We start from the raw sequence: 6,000 nt of genomic DNA on the forward strand, positions 1-6,000 counted from the left end.
CAAGGGAGTTGCTACGAAGGGTGTTCCTGGCTTTGTTTCAGTACCCAGTTTCGGAGACAGGTAGAGAAGGAGGAGCCGTTTTATTTTTAGAAATATCGTCTCAGCTTCATGTCTGTTGGTGAGAGTAACAGTGGTAAACACAGTGCAGGGATGCCTTCAGAGATACAAGGGCTACAGGGATTCAGGCGATGGTCTGTGTTAAGAGAGATTTGTGAGATGCTAGGATAAAACACAGATGCTGGAGTAAAACCTTCCTGCAGAAATGGTGGAGAGGAAAAGGTCTGTTAGACTCCTTAAGGCGCCAGCTCTCTGCATCATCTCCAGTCTGCTCCCCCCCACCTCCTTTCACCAAGGAGTATGAAATTAAAGAAGGTGGGGGTGCAAACTTCCATTTAGAAGATGAATAAGTTCTGGGGGTCTAATGCACCGCATTGTGATTATAGTTAACAATAATGTATTATATACGAGAAACTTGTTAAGAGAGTAGACCTGAAAGGTTCTCACCACCAAAAAGAAATGGTAATTATGTGATATGATAGAGGTGTTAGCTAACACTACTGTGCTAATCATTTTACATTTTACGACCGTATCAAATCAACACACTGTATATCTTAAACTTATACGATGTTATGTGTCGATGATATCTCAATAGAGCTGGAAAAAAATTTTATACTAGACAAGGTGAAATCCAATGTTTCACAGCTTTTATCTGACTAGGAGAAGGAAGCAGAGACAGCAGGTGACAATCTCATGAGTACCATAAGTCATGTTCTAAACACACCCAACGTACAGAGATAAAAAACAAAACACAGAACCTTGTTTATTATAGGACCTCTCAAATTTCAGGCATCTTTCAGGTATTTCTCAGACTGACTGCCCATCCAGACTGCCCTTCAGGTTGGCACTGGTGGTATAGGGCGTGCCCCACCATCTATTGGCCACCTAGCTGTGGAAGCATGGCAGAATGGGTGCTGTGCTCACTGCCACTGATTACAGCTTCATCCAGGGGCCCATGTTGTCAGCCTACACCGTGTCTTAGTCATTCATTCATTTGCTTGTTTATTTAGTACAGGAGTGAAGGGATGAGAGACATCACCTTATTCATGATCTTTTTATTTTTATTATTATTATTTATCATTGAACCCATGCCATACCCATGCCTGGATTTGGGCCAGGTAAATCTATGACTTGGGCTCCTCAGGGAGCTAACCTTCTTGTCAGTGTTACCTAAACATATCCAGTTACCGTGGCCATTCCTACCAGTGAGTAGCATCCTCCTAGTTACATTCTGGTGCAGAATTTTTCCCTAGCTGTAGAGGGTCCCCTGGTCAATGATGGCTTGTCACAATGATTCTCAGGGCTGCCCCGGGATCCAGAGTCCAACAGCATTCCCAAGTGATTCTAATGCAGGCATTCTCTTTCATTCACTCCAGTATCAGCATAGTGGTTGGGAAAGTGGTTTTAAAATCAAATTTTCCACTATTCTTCCGTTTTATCCCGAGAGCATTTCTCACCGGGCCTTTGTTGCCATTGTTCTACTCATCTCTTGGGGCATTTTTCTGCAATCACTGGGCTCCTTAACCCCCAGGAATAAGTCATTGTCTTTCCTCCCTTCTGCATGTGGGCATTTCTTAACCTTGACTCTTCCCTGCTGTTCCTTTCTACTATCACCGTGGAACTCGAGAAAACTAGCAGATCAGAGAGCCCTGAATTCAAATCCCAGTTCCACTCTCAAGTCGAGCGAGGTGGGCACGTTTCAGAACCGCCTTCAGTTTCCTGGTCTGTAAAATGGAGATTAACAACACTGTGTACCTCGTAGGGCTGTGCTGAAACATTAAAGAGTTAGTGCATGCCAATATCTGCTAAATGGATAAAAGTTTAGCGCAATGACGACTCGAGGTGCTAACTAATCATTTACAATATTCCTGTTGTTTAATTCAGTAGGTGTATATTCAACGTTTACTAGGCTTATTATTGCTTTTGAATCACCCATTAGGGGCATTTTTCATTTTCTTCCTAGACAGAAGTGTTTTTAGCCTACATTAACATTTCCTCTTTGCCTTAATGTCTCCCTTTTGGATCATTGTAAGCTGTTTCCATCTTCTCTTACAGCTTTTCCTTTAAACAATGTTGCTAATATTTTTGCTTTTTTGTTTTTTCTTTTTTCCTTTCTTCCAGTTCAGCATATCCTGCTTCTTGCCCCAGGTGCTGGAAAGAGAGCAGCAACCTTTAGTAAGCCAGTGACTATGACACGGCCAAGGTACATGCTTTCCCTTCAATCAAGAGGCACTCAGCGAAGGCCACCTTCTAATAGGGAGGTAAGTCAGCCACGTTTCTAGGGGAGAAACAATTAATTCCACTAACATTTTACTTGAATTTTCACTCCCCCCAGGTTCATATATGTTGCCTACCACTTTCCTTTTTGTTATCTTGTGCTTAGGTAATATTTTCCCCCTTTTGCCCCTTTACCTTCTCTATTGATTTAAATTAAGCTTGGTTGGTATTGCTTTAAAAAGAAAACGCAAGCTTGCTGGGTTGGAAGGTTTTTCCAAGGCCTCTCTGCTCTAGTAAAATCCTATATACGTAGGTCTTGTGAACCAACATTATTTTTGCTGTACAAACACCACGTGCATGTTCTAAGACATGAGTCCTCTGTGTAAGATCCGTTCACACATGCAAAAACAGCTGACATGTCAGCACTTCCATAGAGTGAAAACAAAAGAATCCTGGTTCAGAGAGGTCAGGGCTGCTCTACTGGGGCCAGTGCATGACTTACCTTGACCTTCATCCCCTGCATGAGCAATATGATGGTGGATATTCCAATTTTATAATTTCTTGAGCATAGTCTGCTCCAAAGATGTGCCTCAAATTTTCAATTCCTTCAATGGAAAAAGTGTTTGTTTTATATTGTTATGTGATGATATTACCACAAACTTAATGGCTTAGAACAACACATTTACTGTCTCACAGTCTCTGTGTCAGGAACTCAGGCATGGCTTGGCTGGATCCTCTGCTTTGAGCCTTGCAGGACTTCAAAGTTGCTGGGGCTGTGGTCTCATCGGGGTGAGAACTTGCTTCTAAGCTCACTTACCTCATTGGCAAAATTCAGTTCCTTGCTATTGGAGGGCTGAGGGCTTCTTGCTGGCTGTCAGCCTAGGATGTCATCAGCTCCTAGAGGCTGCCCACAGTTCATTCCCACATGGGGTTCCCCAATTTGGCCTCTTAACTTCTCAAAGCTAGCAACGGGGAGGGAAGGGGGAGGGGAGGAACAGGGAGAGGGAGAGAGGAAAGGAATGAGCTTTGTGGTAACAGAGCAGGGAGGAGATCTTAGGGAAGCAAAATAGGGCCATCTTCTTGAATATCAGCCGGGAGGAATTTTGTGGATTTAGCACGTACTTACAGATTAAAATACAATAATGCCTGGCTTACAGGGCTATTGTGATAACCAATCAGGTAGCAGAAAGTTCTCTGTAAATTACGTAAATCGCCTTAAGGACACACATTATTTCCATGCTTATAGACTCAAGGGAACAAAATTTACCCTATGTTGTAAAGACTTACATATAAAGGAAGGGATATTTTAAATTTCATAAGAATATAGCAATTTGACCTACTCTTTGTAAAATATTTAAATATTTTGGAGAAAGTTATAGTTCTCTTGATGACCATCTCTAATCCTGCCCCTTCTGCAGAGGTAAACATTGCGGTCAATGAGTTGTGTGTTTTTATTTACCTTTTAAAATTTTGTGCATTTATTTATAGATTACTATAAATGCACTTAAAGAAGTATTTCTAAAGCTAGCATAAAAAAGTAAACGAGATCAGTCCCTGGATATGTTTTCCCATGCTTTTTATTATTGAGGACTGAGTTAATTAATTTAATTAATGTTTAGAATAATCTTAGTGTGTGTGTGTTTTTAATGTTTTATTTATGAGAGAGAGAGAGAGACAGAGCACAAGTAGGGGAGGGGCAGAGCGAGAGAGGGACACAGAATCTGAAACCGGCTCCAGGCTCTGAGCTGTCAGCACAGAGCCTGACCTGGGGCTCGAACTCACAAGCCGTGAGGTCATGACCTGAGCCAAAGTTGGATGCTTTACCGACTGAGCCACCCAGGCGCCCCTCTTAGTGTGTTTTTTAATGCTCATATAGCATATTTTGTCCACTAAATACTACTTTAAGAATCTTGGTGAATTTTGGGGAGTCTATCCTAAGGAAATGGGTGAAGGGGGTCAAAGGTACAAACTTTCAGTTATAAAATAAATAAGCCCAGAGGATGTAAGGTGCAGCATTGTGACTATAGTTAATAATACTGTGTTGCATATTTAGAAGTTGCCAAGAGAACAAATCCTAAAAGTCCTCATCACAAGAAACAAACATTTCTTTAATAACTATGTATGGTGATGGATGTTAACTAGACTTATTGTGGTGACCATTTCACAATATATACAAATAGTAAATCATCCTATTACACAGCTGAAACTAATATAGTGTTGCATGTTAATTATACCTCAATCAAAACAATACAAATAAAACGATATTTAGAAAGTTTAAAAACATTACCTATTTAAGAATCCCTGTCTTGGACCAGGGTGGCTCAGTCAGTTAAGCATCTGACCCTTGATCTCAACTCAGGTCATGATCTCATGGTTTGTGGAATCAAGCCCCATGTGGGACTGTGCTGACAGCACGGAGCCTGCTTGCAATTCTCTCTCTTCCTCTCTGTCTCCCTGCCCCTCCCTCATGTGCTCTGTCTCTCTCAAAATAAACATTAAAAGAAAAGAAGAATCCCTGTTAATTTTGGGGGGTTATATCCTAAGGAAATAATCATCAAAGCTGCAACTATATATATATGAAGATATCTATCAGTACACCATATATAATGATGAAAGATTGGAACAAGGCAAATATTTAACAAAGAGGGGCGCCTGGGTGGCTCATGGTCAGTGGAGCACCTGACTTGGGCTCAGGTCATGATCTCACGGTTTGTGACTTCGAGCCCCACATTGGGCTCACGGTTGACAGCACAGGGCCCACTTTGAATTCTCTGTCTCCCTCTCTCCCTGCCCCTCCCCCACTCTCTCTTTTTTTCTCTCTCTCTCTCTAAAAATAAACAAACATTAAAAAATTTTCTAAAAAAATATTTAACAAAGAAATTGTTAAATAATCATATATCATATCTATACACCCATGTTCACTGCAGCATTATCCACAAGAGCCAAAATATAGGAACATGAGAACAGCCTTAATGTCCTTCAGGAGATGAATGGATAAAGAAATATATATATTATATATATTCTATCATAATTGTATATGTTATATATAGTTATATATATGACGTATCATATATATGATAGAATATTATTCAGCCATAAAAAGGAGGAAATCCTGCCATTTGTGCTAACATGGATGAATCTGTAGGGCATTATGCTAGTGAAATAAACCAGAAGGAGAAAGACCAATACCGTATGGTTTTACTTAGATGTGGAACCTTAAAAAAAAAAAAAAAAGCAATTTCATAGAAACAGAATAGAATGTTACTTGCTAGGTGTTGGGAAGAGGAGTTTATTAAGTGATGTTGATCAAAGGGCACAGATTTTCAGTTACAAGAATAAGTTCTGAGAATTTAATATACAGCATGATGACGGTCGTTAATAACACAGTATCCCAGGGGCGCCTGGGTGGCGCAGTCGGTTAAGCGCCCAACTTCAGCCAGGTCACGATCTCGCGGTCCGTGGGTTCGAGCCCCGCGTCAGGCTCTGGGCTGATGGCTCAGAGCCTGGAGCCTGTTTCCGATTCTGTGTCTCCCTCTCTCTCTGCCCCTCCCCCGTTCATGCTCTGTCTCTCTCTGTCCCCAAAATAAAATAAAACGTTGAAAAAAAAAATAACACAGTATCCCATACTTGAAAGTTGACAGTAGATTTTAAGCATGCTCACCAAAAAAAAAAAAAACAAAACAAAAAACAAAACCCATGTTGACTATGTGAGTTGGTGGATGTGTT

The sequence above is a fragment of the Herpailurus yagouaroundi genome, unplaced genomic scaffold (assembly GCF_014898765.1).
Source record: "Herpailurus yagouaroundi ecotype Mexico unplaced genomic scaffold, PumYag 213, whole genome shotgun sequence".
Lineage (NCBI taxonomy): Eukaryota > Metazoa > Chordata > Mammalia > Carnivora > Felidae > Herpailurus > Herpailurus yagouaroundi.